Below are 18,265 nucleotides of genomic sequence, written 5' to 3'. Positions count from 1 at the left end.
GACAATTTAATCTATACCCCATCATTCTCCTTTATCCATATACCTATCTAAAAGCCGTTTGAAAGTCCCTAAAGTTTCTGACTCAACAACTTCCCCAGGCAAGGCATTCCATGCCCCGACCACTCTCTGGGTAAAGAACCTTCCCCTGACATCCCCCTTATATCTCCCACCCTTCACCTTAAATTTATGACCCCTTGTAACGCTTTGCTCCACCCGGGGAAAAAGTTTCTGACTGTCTACCCTATCTATTCCCCTGATCATCTTATAAACCTCTATCATGTCACCCCTCATCCTTCTCCGTTCTAATGAGAAGAGGCCTAGAATGTTCAGCCTTTCCTCGTAAGACTTATTCTCCATTCCAGGCAACATCCTGGTAAATCTCCTCTGCACCCTCTCCAAGGCTTCCACATCCTTCCTAAAATGAGGCGACCAGAACTGCACACAGTACTCCAAATGAGGCCTTACCAAGGTCCTGTACAGCTGCATCATCACCTCACGGCTCTTAAATTCAATCCCTCTGCTAATGAACGCTAACACCCCATATGCCTTCTTCACAGCCCTATCCACTTGAGTTGCAACTTTCAACGATTTATGCACATAGACCCCAAGGTCTCTCTGCTCCTCCACATGCCCAAGAACCCTACCGTTAACCCAGTATTTTGCATTCGTGTTTGTCCTTCCAAAATGGACGACCTCACACTTTTCAGGGTTAAACTCCATCTGCCACTTTTCAGCCCAGCACTGCAACCTATCCAAGTCCCTTTGCAGACGACAATAGCCCTCCTCGGTATCCACAACTCCACCAACCTTTGTATCATCTGCAAATTTACTGACCCACCCTTCGACTTCCTCATCCAAGTTGTTAATAAAAATCACAAACAGGAGAGGACCCAGAACTGATCCCTGTGGCACGATTGGATGGAGTCTTTTAAGATGTATCTAGACAGATACATGAATGGGCAGGAAGAAAAGAGATACAGAACCTTAGAAAATAGGCGACATGTTTAGAGAGAGGATCTGGATCGGCGCAGGCTTGGAGGGCCGAAGGGCCTGTTCCTGTGCTGTAATTATCTTTGTTCTTTGTTCTTTGTTCTGACACTCTCTGAAACTCTCGGACCCTCTCTGACACTCTCTGAAACTCTCTGAAACTCTCTGACACTCTCTGACTCTCTCTGAAACTCTCTGACACTCTCTGACACTCTCTGACACTCTCTGACACTTTCTGGCACTCTCTGACACTATCTGACACTTTCTGAATTTTTCGGACTCTCTCTGACACTCTCTGACTCTCTCTGACACTCTCTGATAGTCTCTGACATTCTCTGAATCTCTCTGAAACTCTCTGACACTCTGTGCCACTCTCTGAAACTTTCTGGCACTCTCTGACACTCTCTGAATATCTCTGAAACTCTCTGAAAATCTCTGAAACTCTCTGAAACTCTGTGACACTCTCTGAAACACTCTGACATTCTGTGAAACTCTCTGAATCTCTCTGAAACTCCCAGACACTCTCTGACACTCTCTGAAACTTTCTGACACTCTCTGAACATCTCTGAAACTCTCGGAAAATCTCTGAAACTCTCTGACACTCTCTGATTCTCTCTGAAAATCTCTGACACACTCTGACAGTGTCTGAAACTCTCAGACACTCTCTGATACTCTCTGACACTCTCTGACACTCTCTGAAACTCTCTGAACATCTCCGACACACTGTGAAACTCTCTGAAACTCTCTTACCCTCTCTGACTCTCTCTGAAACTCTCTGACACTCTCTGACACTCTCTGACACTCTCTGACACTTTCTGAAATTCTCTGACACTATCTGACACTTTCTGAATCTCTCGGACACTCTCTGACACTTTCTGACTCTCTCTGACACTCTGTGACACTCTCTGAAACCTTCTGGCACTCTCTGACACTCTGTGAAGATCTCTGAAACACTCTGAAAATCTCTGACACTCTCAAACTCTGTGACACTCTCTGAAACTCTCTTACACTCTCTGACAGTCTCAGACACTCTCTGAAACTCTCTGACACTTTCTGAAATTCTCTGACACTATCTGACACTTTCGGAAACTCTCGGACACTCTCTGACACTCTCTGAAAATCTCTGACACTCTCTGACTCTCGCTGACACTCTCTGATACTCTCTGACACTCACTGACACTCTGTGACACTCTCTGAAACTCTCTGACTCTCTCTGACACTCTCTGAAACTCTTCGGCACTCTCTGACACTCTCTGATACTGTCTGACACTCTCTGACACTCTCTGAAATTATCTGACACTCTCTGACACTCCCTGACACTCTCTGAATCCCTCTGAAGCTCTCTGACACTCTCTGAAGATCTCTGAAACTCTCTGAAACTCTGTGAAACTCTCTGAAACACTCTGACACTCTCTGACACTCTCCGACTCCCTCAGAAACTGTCAGAAACTCTCAGGCACTCTCTGACACTCTCAGAAAGTCTCTGAAACTCTCTGACACTCTCTGAAACTCTCTGACACTCTCTGACACACTCTGAAACTCTCTGACACTCTCTGAAACTCTCTGAAGCTGTCTGACACTCTCCGACAGTCTCTGACACTCTCTGAAGCTCTCTGAAACTCTCTGACACTCTGTGACATTTTCTGAAACTCTCTGACACTCTCTGAAACTTTCTGACACTCACTGAAGCTCTCTGAAACTTTCTGAAACTCTCTGACACTCTCAGAAACACTCAGAAACGCTCTGAAATTCTCTGACAATCTCTGACACTCTCTGACACTGTCTGACACTCTCTGACACTCTCTGAAATTATCTGACACTCTCTGACACTCCCTGACACTCTCTGAATCCCTCTGAAGCTCTCTGACACTCTCTGAAGATCTCTGAAACTCTCTGAAAATCTCTGAAACTCTCGGAAACTCTGTGAAACTCTCTGAAACACTCTGACACTCTCTGACACTCTCCGACTCCCTCAGAAACTGTCAGAAACTCTCAGGCACTCTCTGACACTCTCAGAAAGTCTCTGAAACTCTCTGACACTCTTTGACACTCTCAGACACTGTCTGACTCTCTCTGAAACTCTCTGACACTCTCTGAAACTCTCTGAAACTGTCTGACACTCTCCGACAGTCTCTGACACTCTCTGAAGCTCTCTGAAACTCTCTGGCACTCTGTGACATTTTCAGAAACTCTCTGACACTCTCTGAAACTTTCTGACACTCTCTGAAGCTCTCTGAAACTTTCTGAATCTCTCTGACACTCTCAGAAACACTCAGAAACGCTCTGAAATTCTCTGACAATCTCTGACACTCTCTGACAAACTCAGAAACTCTCTGAATCTCTCCGACACACCATGACACTCTCAGACACTCTATGAAACTGTCTGACACTCTGTGACACTCTCTGAAATTCTCTGACAATCTCTGAAACTCTCTGACAAACTCACAATCTCTCAGAAACTCTCTGACACTCTCTGACACTCTCAGACACTCTCTGAAACTCTCTGACACTCTCTGACACTATCTGACACTTTCTGAATCTCTCGGACTCTCTCTGACACTTTCTGACTCTATCTGACACTCTCTGATACTCTCTGACACTCTATAAATCTCTCTGAAACTCTCTGACACTCTGTGACACTCTCTGAAACTTTCTGGCACTCTCTGACACTCTCTGAAGATCTCTGGCACTCTCTGAAAATCTCTGACACTCTCTGAAACTCTGTGAAACTCTCTGAAACACTCTGACACTCTCTGACACTCTCTGACAAACTCAGAAACTGTCAGAAACTCTCAGGCACTCTCTGACACTCTCAGAAAGTCTCTGAAACTCTCTGACACTCTCTGAAACTCTCTGAATCTCTCTGAAACTCTCTGACACTCTGTGACACTCTCTGAAACTTTCTGGCACTCTCTGACACTCTCTGACACTCTGTGAAACTCTCTGAATCTCTCTGAAACTGCCAGACACTCTCTGACTCTCTCTGAAACTTTCTGACACTCTCTGAACATCTCTGACACACTGTGAAACTCTTTGAAACTCTCTTACCGTCTCTGACTGTCTCTGAAACTCTCTGACACTCTTAGACACTCTCTGACACTCTCTGACTCTTTCTGAAATTCTCTGACACTATCTGACACTTTCTGAATCTCTCGAACACTCTCTGACACTCTCTGACTCTCTCTGACACTCTCTGATACTCTCTGACACTCTCTGAATCTCTCTGAAACTCTCTGACACTCTGTGACCCTCTCTGAAACTTTCTGGCACTCCCTGACACTCTCTGAAGATCTCTGAAACTCTCTGAAAATCTCTGACACTCTCTGAAACTCTGTGACACTCTCTGAAACACTCTTACACTCTCTGACAGTCTCAGACACTCTCTGAAACTCTCTGACACTTTCTGAAATTCTCTGACACTATCTGACACTCTCTGAAACTCTCTGACACCCTCTGACACTGTCTGAAACTCTCTGAAACTCTCTGACACTCTCTGACTCTCTCTGAAACTCTCTGACACTCTCTGACACTCTCAGACACTCTCTGACACTCTCTGACACTTTCTGACACTCTCTGACACTATCTGACACTTTCTGAATTTCTCGGTTTCTCTCTGACACTCTCTGAGTGTCTCTGACACTCTCTGATAGTCTCTGACACTCTCTGAATCTCTCTGAAACTCTCTGAAAATCTCTGACACTCTCTGAAACTCTGTGACACTCTCTGAAACTCTGTGACACTCTCTGAAACACTCTGATACTCTGTGAAACTCTCTGAAACTCTCTGAAACTCCCAGACACTCTCTGACTCTCTCTGAAACTTTCTGACACTCTCTGAACATCTCTGAAACTCTCTGAAAATCTCTGATACTCTCTGACACTCTCTGAAACTCTCTGAACATCTCTGACACACTGTGAAACTCTCTGAAACTCTCTTACCCTCTCTGACTCTCTCTGAAACTCTCTGACACTCTCTGACACGCTCAGACACTCTCTGACACTCTCTGACACTTTCTGAAATTCTCTGACAATATCTGACACTTTCTGAATCTCTCGGACACTCTCTGACACTTTCTGACTCTCTCTGACACTCTCTGAAGATCTCTGAAACTCTCTGAAAATCTCTGACACTCTCTGAAACTCTGTGACACTCTCTGAAACACTCTTACACTCTCTGACAGTCCCAGACACTCTCTGAAACTCTCTGACACTTTCTGAAATTCTCTGACACTATCTGACACTCTCTGAAACTCTGACACTCTCTGACACTGTCTGAAACTCTCTGAAACTCTCTGACACTCTCTGACTCTCTCTGAAACTCTCTGACACTCTCTGACACTCTCAGACACTCTCTGACACTCTCTGACACTTTCTGACACTCTCTGACACTATCTGACACTTTCTGAATTTCTCGGTTTCTCTCTGACACTCTCTGAGTGTCTCTGACACTCTCTGATAGTCTCTGACACTCTCTGACACTCTCTGAAACTCTGTGACACTCTCTGAAACTCTGTGACACTCTCTGAAACACTCTGACACTCTGTGAAACTCTGTGAAACTCTCTGAAACTCCCAGACACTCTCTGACACTCTCTGAACATCTCTGAAACTCTCTGAAAATCTCTGAAACTCTCTGACACTCTCTGAAAATCTCTGACACACTCTGACAGTGTCTGAACCTCTCAGACACTCTCTGATACTCTCTGACACTCTCTGACACTCTCTGACACTCTCTGAAACTCTCTGAACATCTCTGACACACTGTGAAACTCTCTGAAACTCTCTTACCCTCTCTGACTCTCTCTGAAACTCTCTGACACTCTCTGACACTCTCAGACACTCTCTGACACTCTCTGACACTTTCTGAAATTCTCTGACAATATCTGACACTTTCTGAATCTCTGGGACACTCTCTGACACTTTCTGACTCTCTCTGACACTCTCTGATACTCTCTGACACTCTCTGAATCTCTCTGAAACTCTCTGACACTCTGTGACCCTCTCTGAAACTTTCTGGCACTCTCTGACACTCTCTGAAGATCTCTGAAACTCTCTGAAAATCTCTGACACTCTCTGAAACTCTGTGACACTCACTGAAACACTCTTACACTCTCTGACAGTCTCAGACACTCTCTGAAACTCTCTGACACTTTCTGAAATTCTCTGACACTATCTGACACTTTCGGAAACTCTCGGACACTCTCTGACACTCTCTGACACTCTCTGAAACTCTCTGACACTCTCTGACTCTTGCTGACACTCTCTGAAACTCTCTGACACTCTCTGACACTCTCTGAAACTCTTCGACACTCTCTGACACTCTCTGATACTGTCTGACACTCTCTGACACTCTCTGAAATTCTCTGACACTCTCTGACACTCCCTGACACTCTCTGAATCCCTCTGAAGCTCTCTGACACTCTCTGAAGATCTCTGAAACTCTCTGAAAATCTCTGACACTCTCTGAAACTCTGTGAAACTCTCTGAAACACTCTGACACTCTCTGACACTCTCTGACACACTCAGAAACTGTCAGAAACTCTCAGGCACTCTCTGACACTTTCTGAAATTCTCTGAAACTATCTGACACTCTCTGAATCTCTCTGAAATTCTCTGACACTCTGTGACCCTCTCTGAAACTTTCTGGCACTCTCTGACACTCTCTGAAGATCTCTGAAGATCTCTGAAACTCTCTGAAAATCTCTGACACTCTCTGAATCTCTGTGACACTCTCTGTAACACTCTTACACTCTCTGACAGTCTCAGACACTCTCTGAAACTCTCTGACACTTTCTGAAATTCTCTGAAACTACCGTTTGAAAGTAAATTTAATTTCCTTTTGTTTTTCGGCGGAGGCCAGGGGGCTGCTGGGTAAGTAAAACACTATATATTTGGGCGGTTTAAAATAACTTTCCTTTCAGTGCAGCAGCTTTTTCGGGAGCAGCGTGTGAGCGAGTGAGCAGCTGGGAAAGTCCGTTTGAAAGTCAATTTAATTTCCTTTTGTTTTTCGGCGGAGGCCAGGGGGCTGCTGGGTAAGTAAAACACTATATATTTGGGCGGTTTCTGAACCCGAGACACCACACTTGTAGTGTCTCCCACCCGCCCTCCTCCTCTAACCAAAAAAAAGGACTCGGTGGGGTGTTTATAAGGTAAGGCTTTTTCGATTTCTCTGGTTTTATTGTGATTGGTAAAAACTTTTCGTTCCTTTTTCATTTAACTAAGTTTAAACTTAAGATTAAAAATGGCAGGAGATCTCAGACCCGTATCATGCTCCTCTTGCTCAATGTGGGAGCTCAGGGACATGGCTGATGACCCTGACTCCTTCACGTGCAGGAAGTGTGTCCAGCTGCAGCTCTTGTTAGACCGCATGACGGCTCTCGAGCTGCGGATGGACTCACTTTGGAGCATGCGCGATGCTGAGGAGGTCGTGGATAGCACGTTTAGTGAATTGGTCACACCGCAGATTAGGATTGCTGAGGGAGAAAGGGAATGGGTGACCAAAAGGCAGAGAAAGAGCAGGAAGGCAGCGCAGGAGTCCCCTGCGGTCATCTCCCTCCAAAACAAGTATACCGTTTTGGATACTGTTGAGGGAGATGGCTCACCAGGGGAAGGCAGCAGTAGCCAGGTCCATGGCACCGTGGCTGGCTCTGCTGTTCCGAAGGGCGGGAAAAAGAGTGGAAGGGCTATAGTCGTAGGGGATTCGATTGTAAGGGGAGTAGATAGGCGGTTCTGTGGTCGAAAACGAGGCTCCCGAATGGTATGTTGCCTCCCAGGTGCACGGGTCAGGGACGTCTCAGATCGGCTGCAGAACATTCTAAAGGGGGAGGGTGAACAGCCAGTTGTCATTGTGCACATAGGCACTAATGATATAGGTAAAAAACGGGATGAGGTCCTACATGCAGAGTTTAGGGAGTTAGGAGCCAAGTTAAAAAGTAGGACCTCAAAGGTAGTAATCTCAGGATTACTACCAGTGCCACGTGATAGCCAGAGTAAAAATGAAAGAATCGTCAGGATGAATGCGTGGCTTGAGAGATGGTGCAGGAAGGAGGGGTTCAGATTTTTGGGACATTGGGACCGGTTCTGGGGGAGGTGGGACTATTACAAATTGGACGGTCTACACCTGGGCCGGACTGGAACCAATGTCCTTGGAGGTGCTTTTGCTAACGCTGTTGGGGAGGGTTTAAACTAATGTGGCAGGGGGATGGGAACCAATTGAGGTCAGTTGACAGTAAGGAGGTAGTAACAAAAGCCTGTAAGGAACTAGATAATGAAGTCAGTGTGACTAAGGGGAAGAGCAGGCAGGGAGCAGATGATGAATATAAAGGGACTGGTGGTCTGAGGTGCATTTGTTTTAATGCAAGAAGTGTAGTAGGTAAGGCAGATGAACTTAGGGCTTGGATTAGTACCTGGGAGTATGATGTTATTGCTATTACTGAGACTTGGTTGAGGGAAGGGCATGATTGGCAACTAAATATCCCAGGATATCGATGCTTCAGGCGGGATAGAGAGGGAGGTAAAAGGGGTGGAGGAGTTGCATTACTGGTCAAAGAGGATATCACAGCTGTGCTGAAGGAAGGCACTATGGAGGACTCGAGCAGTGAGGCAATATGGACAGAACTCAGAAATAGGAAGGGTGCGGTAACAATGTTGGGGCTGTACTACAGGCCTCCCAACAGCGAGCGTGAGATAGAGGTACAAATATGTAAACAGATTATGGAAAGATGTAGGAGCAACAGGGTGGTGGTGATAGGAGATTTTAATTTTCCCAACATTGACTGGGATTCGCTTAGTGTTAGAGGTCCAGATGGAGCAGAATTTGTAAGGAGCATCCAGGAGGGTTTTCTAGAGCAGTATGTAAATAGTCCAACTCGGGAAGGGGCCATACTGGACCTGGTGTTGGGGAATGAGCCCGGCCAGGTTATTGAAGTTTCAGTAGGGGACTACTTTGGGAATAGTGATCACAATTCCATAAGCTTTAAAATACTCATGGACAAAGACGAGAGTGGTCCAAAAGGGAGAGCGCTAAATTGGGGGAAGGCCAACTACACCAAAATTCGGCAGGAGCTGGGAAATGTAGATTGGGAGCAGCTGTTTGAAGGTAAATCCACATGTGATATGTGGGAGGCTTTTAAAGAGAGGTTGATTAGCGTGCAGGAGAGACATGTTCCTGTGAAAATGAGGGATAGAAATGGCAAGATTAGGGAACCATGGATGACAGGTGAAATTGTGAGACTAGCTAAGAGGAAAAAGGAAGCATACATAAGGTCTAGGCGGCTGATGAAAGACGAAGCTTTGAAAGAATATCGGGAATGTAGGACCAATCTGAAACGAGGAATTAAGAGGGCTAAAAGGGGTCATGAAATATCTTTAGCAAACAGGGTTAAGGAAAATCCCAAAGCCTTTTATTCATATATAAGGAGAAAGAGGGTAACTAGAGAAAGGATTGGCCCACTAAAGGACAAAGGAGGAATGTTATGCTTGGACTCAGAGAAAATGGGTGAGATTCTAAACGAGCACTTTGCATCGGTATTCACCGAGGAGAGGGACATGACGGATGTTGAGGTTAGGAACAGATGTTTGATTACTCTAGGTCAAGTCGGCATAAGGAGGGAGGAAGTGTTGGGTATTCTAAAGGGCATTAAGGTGGACAAGTCCCCAGGTCCGGATGGGATCTATCCCAGGTTACTGAGGGAAGCGAGAGAGGAAATAGCTGGGGCCTTAACAGATATCTTTGCAGCATCCTTAAACACGGGTGAGGTCCCGGAGGACTGGAGAATTGCTAATGTTGTCCCCTTGTTTAAGAAGGGTAGCAGGGATAATCCAGGTAATTATAGACCGGTGAGCCTGACGTCAGTGGTAGGGAAGCTGCTGGAGAAGATACTGAGGGATAGGATCTATTCCCATTTGGAAGAAAATGGGCTCATCAGTGATAGGCAACATGGTTTTGTGCAGGGAAGGTCATGTCTTACCAACTTAATAGAATTCTTTGAGGAAGTGACAAAGTTGATTGATGAGGGAAGGGCTGTCGATGTCATATACATGGACTTCAGTAAGGCGTTTGATAAGGTTCCCCATGGCAGGCTGCTGGAGAAAGTGAAGGCGCTTGGGGTCCAAGGTGTACTAGCGAGATGGATAAAGAACTGGCTGGGCAACAGGAGACAGAGAGTAGCAGTAGAAGGGAGTTTCTCAAAATGGAGACGTGTGACCAGTGGTGTTCCACAGGGATCCGTGCTGGGACCACTGTTGTTTGTGATATACATTAATGATTTGGAGGAAAGTATAGGTGGACTGATTAGCAAATTTGCAGACGACACTAAGATTGGTGGAGTAACAGATAGTGAAGGGGACTGTCAGAGAATACAGCAGAATATAGATAGATTGGAGAGTTGGGCAGAGAAATGGCAGATGGAGTTCAATCAGGGCAAATGCGAGGTGATGCATTTTGGAAGATCCAATTCAAGAGTGAACTATACAGTAAATGGAAAAGTCCTGGGGAAAATTGATGTCCAGAGAGATTTGGGTGTTCAGGTCCACTGTTCCCTGAAGGTGGCAACGCAGGTAAATAGAGTGGTCAAGAAGGCATACGGCATGCTTTCCTTCATCGGACGGGGCATTGAGTACAAGAGTTGGCAGGTCATGTTACAGTTGTATAGGACTTTGGTTCGGCCACATTTGGAATACTGCGTACAGTTCTGGTCGCCACATTATCAAAAGGATGTGGATGCTTTGGAGAGGGTGCAGAGGAGGTTCACCAGGATGTTGCCTGGTATGGAGGGCGCTAGCTATGAAGAGAGGTTGAGCAGATTAGGATTATTTTCATTAGAAAGACGGAGGTTGAGGGGGGACCTGATTGAGGTGTACAAAATCATGAGAGGTATAGACAGGGTGGATAGCAAGAGGCTTTTTCCCAGAGTGGGGGTTTCAATTACTAGATGACACGAGTTCAAAGTGAAAGGGGAAAAGTTTAGGGGGATATGCGTGGAAAGGTCTTTACGCAGAGGGTGGTGGGCACCTGGAACGCATTGCCAGCGGAGGTGGTAGATGCGGGCACGATGGAGTCTTTTAAGATGTATCTAGACAGATACATGAATGGGCAGGAAGAAAAGAGATACAGAACCTTAGAAAATAGGCGACATGTTTAGAGAGAGGATCTGGATCGGCGCAGGCTTGGAGGGCCGAAGGGCCTGTTCCTGTGCTGTAATTATCTTTGTTCTTTGTTCTTTGTTCTGACACTCTCTGAAACTCTCGGACCCTCTCTGACACTCTCTGAAACTCTCTGAAACTCTCTGACACTCTCTGACTCTCTCTGAAACTCTCTGACACTCTCTGACACTCTCAGACACTCTCTGACACTCTCTGACACTTTCTGGCACTCTCTGACACTATCTGACACTTTCTGAATTTTTCGGACTCTCTCTGACACTCTCTGACTCTCTCTGACACTCTCTGATAGTCTCTGACATTCTCTGAATCTCTCTGAAACTCTCTGACACTCTGTGCCACTCTCTGAAACTTTCTGGCACTCTCTGACACTCTCTGAATATCTCTGAAACTCTCTGAAAATCTCTGAAACTCTCTGAAACTCTGTGACACTCTCTGAAACACTCTGACACTCTGTGAAACTCTCTGAATCTCTCTGAAACTCCCAGACACTCTCTGACACTCTCTGAAACTTTCTGACACTCTCTGAACATCTCTGAAACTCTCTGAAAATCTCTGAAACTCTCTGACACTCTCTGATTCTCTCTGAAAATCTCTGACACACTCTGACAGTGTCTGAAACTCTCAGACACTCTCTGATACTCTCTGACACTCTCTGACACTCTCTGAAACTCTCTGAACATCTCCGACACACTGTGAAACTCTCTGAAACTCTCTTACCCTCTCTGACTCTCTCTGAAACTCTCTGACACTCTCTGACACTCTCTGACACTCTCTGACACTTTCTGAAATTCTCTGACACTATCTGACACTTTCTGAATCTCTCGGACACTCTCTGACACTTTCTGACTCTCTCTGACACTCTGTGACACTCTCTGAAACCTTCTGGCACTCTCTGACACTCTGTGAAGATCTCTGAAACACTCTGAAAATCTCTGACACTCTCAAACTCTGTGACACTCTCTGAAACTCTCTTACACTCTCTGACAGTCTCAGACACTCTCTGAAACTCTCTGACACTTTCTGAAATTCTCTGACACTATCTGACACTTTCGGAAACTCTCGGACACTCTCTGACACTCTCTGAAAATCTCTGACACTCTCTGACTCTCGCTGACACTCTCTGATACTCTCTGACACTCACTGACACTCTGTGACACTCTCTGAAACTCTCTGACTCTCTCTGACACTCTCTGAAACTCTTCGGCACTCTCTGACACTCTCTGATACTGTCTGACACTCTCTGACACTCTCTGAAATTATCTGACACTCTCTGACACTCCCTGACACTCTCTGAATCCCTCTGAAGCTCTCTGACACTCTCTGAAGATCTCTGAAACTCTCTGAAACTCTGTGAAACTCTCTGAAACACTCTGACACTCTCTGACACTCTCCGACTCCCTCAGAAACTGTCAGAAACTCTCAGGCACTCTCTGACACTCTCAGAAAGTCTCTGAAACTCTCTGACACTCTCTGAAACTCTCTGACACTCTCTGACACACTCTGAAACTCTCTGACACTCTCTGAAACTCTCTGAAGCTGTCTGACACTCTCCGACAGTCTCTGACACTCTCTGAAGCTCTCTGAAACTCTCTGACACTCTGTGACATTTTCTGAAACTCTCTGACACTCTCTGAAACTTTCTGACACTCACTGAAGCTCTCTGAAACTTTCTGAAACTCTCTGACACTCTCAGAAACACTCAGAAACGCTCTGAAATTCTCTGACAATCTCTGACACTCTCTGACACTGTCTGACACTCTCTGACACTCTCTGAAATTATCTGACACTCTTTGACACTCCCTGACACTCTCTGAATCCCTCTGAAGCTCTCTGACACTCTCTGAAGATCTCTGAAACTCTCTGAAAATCTCTGAAACTCTCGGAAACTCTGTGAAACTCTCTGAAACACTCTGACACTCTCTGACACTCTCCGACTCCCTCAGAAACTGTCAGAAACTCTCAGGCACTCTCTGACACTCTCAGAAAGTCTCTGAAACTCTCTGACACTCTTTGACACTCTCAGACACTGTCTGACTCTCTCTGAAACTCTCTGACACTCTCTGAAACTGTCTGAAACTGTCTGACACTCTCCGACAGTCTCTGACACTCTCTGAAGCTCTCTGAAACTCTCTGGCACTCTGTGACATTTTCAGAAACACTCTGACACTCTCTGAAACTTTCTGACACTCTCTGAAGCTCTCTGAAACTTTCTGAATCTCTCTGACACTCTCAGAAACACTCAGAAACGCTCTGAAATTCTCTGACAATCTCTGACACTCTCTGACAAACTCAGAAACTCTCTGAATCTCTCCGACACACCATGACACTCTCAGACACTCTATGAAACTGTCTGACACTCTGTGACACTCTCTGAAATTCTCTGACAATCTCTGAAACTCTCTGACAAACTCACAATCTCTCAGAAACTCTCTGACACTCTCTGACACTCTCAGACACTCTCTGAAACTCTCTGACACTCTCTGACACTATCTGACACTTTCTGAATCTCTCGGACTCTCTCTGACACTTTCTGACTCTATCTGACACTCTCTGATACTCTCTGACACTCTATAAATCTCTCTGAAACTCTCTGACACTCTGTGACACTCTCTGAAACTTTCTGGCACTCTCTGACACTCTCTGAAGATCTCTGGCACTCTCTGAAAATCTCTGACACTCTCTGAAACTCTGTGAAACTCTCTGAAACACTCTGACACTCTCTGACACTCTCTGACAAACTCAGAAACTGTCAGAAACTCTCAGGCACTCTCTGACACTCTCAGAAAGTCTCTGAAACTCTCTGACACTCTCTGAAACTCTCTGAATCTCTCTGAAACTCTCTGACACTCTGTGACACTCTCTGAAACTTTCTGGCACTCTCTGACACTCTCTGACACTCTGTGAAACTCTCTGAATCTCTCTGAAACTGCCAGACACTCTCTGACTCTCTCTGAAACTTTCTGACACTCTCTGAACATCTCTGACACACTGTGAAACTCTTTGAAACTCTCTTACCGTCTCTGACTGTCTCTGAAACTCTCTGACACTCTTAGACACTCTCTGACACTCTCTGACTCTTTCTGAAATTCTCTGACACTATCTGACACTTTCTGAATCTCTCGAACACTCTCTGACACTCTCTGACTCTCTCTGACACTCTCTGATACTCTCTGACACTCTCTGAATCTCTCTGAAACTCTCTGACACTCTGTGACCCTCTCTGAAACTTTCTGGCACTCCCTGACACTCTCTGAAGATCTCTGAAACTCTCTGAAAATCTCTGACACTCTCTGAAACTCTGTGACACTCTCTGAAACACTCTTACACTCTCTGACAGTCTCAGACACTCTCTGAAACTCTCTGACACTTTCTGAAATTCTCTGACACTATCTGACACTCTCTGAAACTCTCTGACACCCTCTGACACTGTCTGAAACTCTCTGAAACTCTCTGACACTCTCTGACTCTCTCTGAAACTCTCTGACACTCTCTGACACTCTCAGACACTCTCTGACACTCTCTGACACTTTCTGACACTGTCTGACACTATCTGACACTTTCTGAATTTCTCGGTTTCTCTCTGACACTCTCTGAGTGTCTCTGACACTCTCTGATAGTCTCTGACACTCTCTGAATCTCTCTGAAACTCTCTGAAAATCTCTGACACTCTCTGAAACTCTGTGACACTCTCTGAAACTCTGTGACACTCTCTGAAACACTCTGATACTCTGTGAAACTCTCTGAAACTCTCTGAAACTCCCAGACACTCTCTGACTCTCTCTGAAACTTTCTGACACTCTCTGAACATCTCTGAAACTCTCTGAAAATCTCTGAAACTCTCTGACACTCTCTGAAAATCTCTGACACACTCTGACAGTGTCTGAAACTCTCATACACTCTCTGATACTCTCTGACACTCTCTGAAACTCTCTGAACATCTCTGACACACTGTGAAACTCTCTGAAACTCTCTTACCCTCTCTGACTCTCTCTGAAACTCTCTGACACTCTCTGACACGCTCAGACACTCTCTGACACTCTCTGACACTTTCTGAAATTCTCTGACAATATCTGACACTTTCTGAATCTCTCGGACACTCTCTGACACTTTCTGACTCTCTCTGACACTCTCTGAAGATCTCTGAAACTCTCTGAAAATCTCTGACACTCTCTGAAACTCTGTGACACTCTCTGAAACACTCTTACACTCTCTGACAGTCCCAGACACTCTCTGAAACTCTCTGACACTTTCTGAAATTCTCTGACACTATCTGACACTCTCTGAAACTCTGACACTCTCTGACACTGTCTGAAACTCTCTGAAACTCTCTGACACTCTCTGACTCTCTCTGAAACTCTCTGACACTCTCTGACACTCTCAGACACTCTCTGACACTCTCTGACACTTTCTGACACTCTCTGACACTATCTGACACTTTCTGAATTTCTCGGTTTCTCTCTGACACTCTCTGAGTGTCTCTGACACTCTCTGATAGTCTCTGACACTCTCTGACACTCTCTGAAACTCTGTGACACTCTCTGAAACTCTGTGACACTCTCTGAAACACTCTGACACTCTGTGAAACTCTGTGAAACTCTCTGAAACTCCCAGACACTCTCTGACACTCTCTGAACATCTCTGAAACTCTCTGAAAATCTCTGAAACTCTCTGACACTCTCTGAAAATCTCTGACACACTCTGACAGTGTCTGAACCTCTCAGACACTCTCTGATACTCTCTGACACTCTCTGACACTCTCTGACACTCTCTGAAACTCTCTGAACATCTCTGACACACTGTGAAACTCTCTGAAACTCTCTTACCCTCTCTGACTCTCTCTGAAACTCTCTGACACTCTCTGACACTCTCAGACACTCTCTGACACTCTCTGACACTTTCTGAAATTCTCTGACAATATCTGACACTTTCTGAATCTCTGGGACACTCTCTGACACTTTCTGACTCTCTCTGACACTCTCTGATACTCTCTGACACTCTCTGAATCTCTCTGAAACTCTCTGACACTCTGTGACCCTCTCTGAAACTTTCTGGCACTCTCTGACACTCTCTGAAGATCTCTGAAACTCTCTGAAAATCTCTGACACTCTCTGAAACTCTGTGACACTCACTGAAACACTCTTACACTCTCTGACAGTCTCAGACACTCTCTGAAACTCTCTGACACTTTCTGAAATTCTCTGACACTATCTGACACTTTCGGAAACTCTCGGACACTCTCTGACACTCTCTGACACTCTCTGAAACTCTCTGACACTCTCTGACTCTTGCTGACACTCTCTGAAACTCTCTGACACTCTCTGACACTCTCTGAAACTCTTCGACACTCTCTGACACTCTCTGATACTGTCTGACACTCTCTGACACTCTCTGAAATTCTCTGACACTCTCTGACACTCCCTGACACTCTCTGAATCCCTCTGAAGCTCTCTGACACTCTCTGAAGATCTCTGAAACTCTCTGAAAATCTCTGACACTCTCTGAAACTCTGTGAAACTCTCTGAAACACTCTGACACTCTCTGACACTCTCTGACACACTCAGAAACTGTCAGAAACTCTCAGGCACTCTCTGACACTTTCTGAAATTCTCTGAAACTATCTGACACTCTCTGAATCTCTCTGAAATTCTCTGACACTCTGTGACCCTCTCTGAAACTTTCTGGCACTCTCTGACACTCTCTGAAGATCTCTGAAGATCTCTGAAACTCTCTGAAAATCTCTGACACTCTCTGAATCTCTGTGACACTCTCTGTAACACTCTTACACTCTCTGACAGTCTCAGACACTCTCTGAAACTCTCTGACACTTTCTGAAATTCTCTGAAACTACCGTTTGAAAGTAAATTTAATTTCCTTTTGTTTTTCGGCGGAGGCCAGGGGGCTGCTGGGTAAGTAAAACACTATATATTTGGGCGGTTTAAAATAACTTTCCTTTCAGTGCAGCAGCTTTTTCGGGAGCAGCGTGTGAGCGAGTGAGCAGCTGGGAAAGTCCGTTTGAAAGTCAATTTAATTTCCTTTTGTTTTTCGGCGGAGGCCAGGGGGCTGCTGGGTAAGTAAAACACTATATATTTGGGCGGTTTCTGAACCCGAGACACCACACTTGTAGTGTCTCCCACCCGCCCTCCTCCTCTAACCAAAAAAAAGGACTCGGTGGGGTGTTTATAAGGTAAGGCTTTTTCGATTTCTCTGGTTTTATTGTGATTGGTAAAAACTTTTCGTTCCTTTTTCATTTAACTAAGTTTAAACTTAAGATTAAAAATGGCAGGAGATCTCAGACCCGTATCATGCTCCTCTTGCTCAATGTGGGAGCTCAGGGACATGGCTGATGACCCTGACTCCTTCACGTGCAGGAAGTGTGTCCAGCTGCAGCTCTTGTTAGACCGCATGACGGCTCTCGAGCTGCGGATGGACTCACTTTGGAGCATGCGCGATGCTGAGGAGGTCGTGGATAGCACGTTTAGTGAATTGGTCACACCGCAGATTAGGATTGCTGAGGGAGAAAGGGAATGGGTGACCAAAAGGCAGAGAAAGAGCAGGAAGGCAGCGCAGGAGTCCCCTGCGGTCATCTCCCTCCAAAACAAGTATACCGTTTTGGATACTGTTGAGGGAGATGGCTCACCAGGGGAAGGCAGCAGTAGCCAGGTCCATGGCACCGTGGCTGGCTCTGCTGTTCCGAAGGGCGGGAAAAAGAGTGGAAGGGCTATAGTCGTAGGGGATTCGATTGTAAGGGGAGTAGATAGGCGGTTCTGTGGTCGAAAACGAGGCTCCCGAATGGTATGTTGCCTCCCAGGTGCACGGGTCAGGGACGTCTCAGATCGGCTGCAGAACATTCTAAAGGGGGAGGGTGAACAGCCAGTTGTCATTGTGCACATAGGCACTAATGATATAGGTAAAAAACGGGATGAGGTCCTACATGCAGAGTTTAGGGAGTTAGGAGCCAAGTTAAAAAGTAGGACCTCAAAGGTAGTAATCTCAGGATTACTACCAGTGCCACGTGATAGCCAGAGTAAAAATGAAAGAATCGTCAGGATGAATGCGTGGCTTGAGAGATGGTGCAGGAAGGAGGGGTTCAGATTTTTGGGACATTGGGACCGGTTC

This window comes from Heterodontus francisci, unplaced genomic scaffold, assembly GCF_036365525.1.
Source record: "Heterodontus francisci isolate sHetFra1 unplaced genomic scaffold, sHetFra1.hap1 HAP1_SCAFFOLD_93, whole genome shotgun sequence".
NCBI lineage: Eukaryota > Metazoa > Chordata > Chondrichthyes > Heterodontiformes > Heterodontidae > Heterodontus > Heterodontus francisci.
This window is presented reverse-complemented; position numbering follows the sequence as displayed.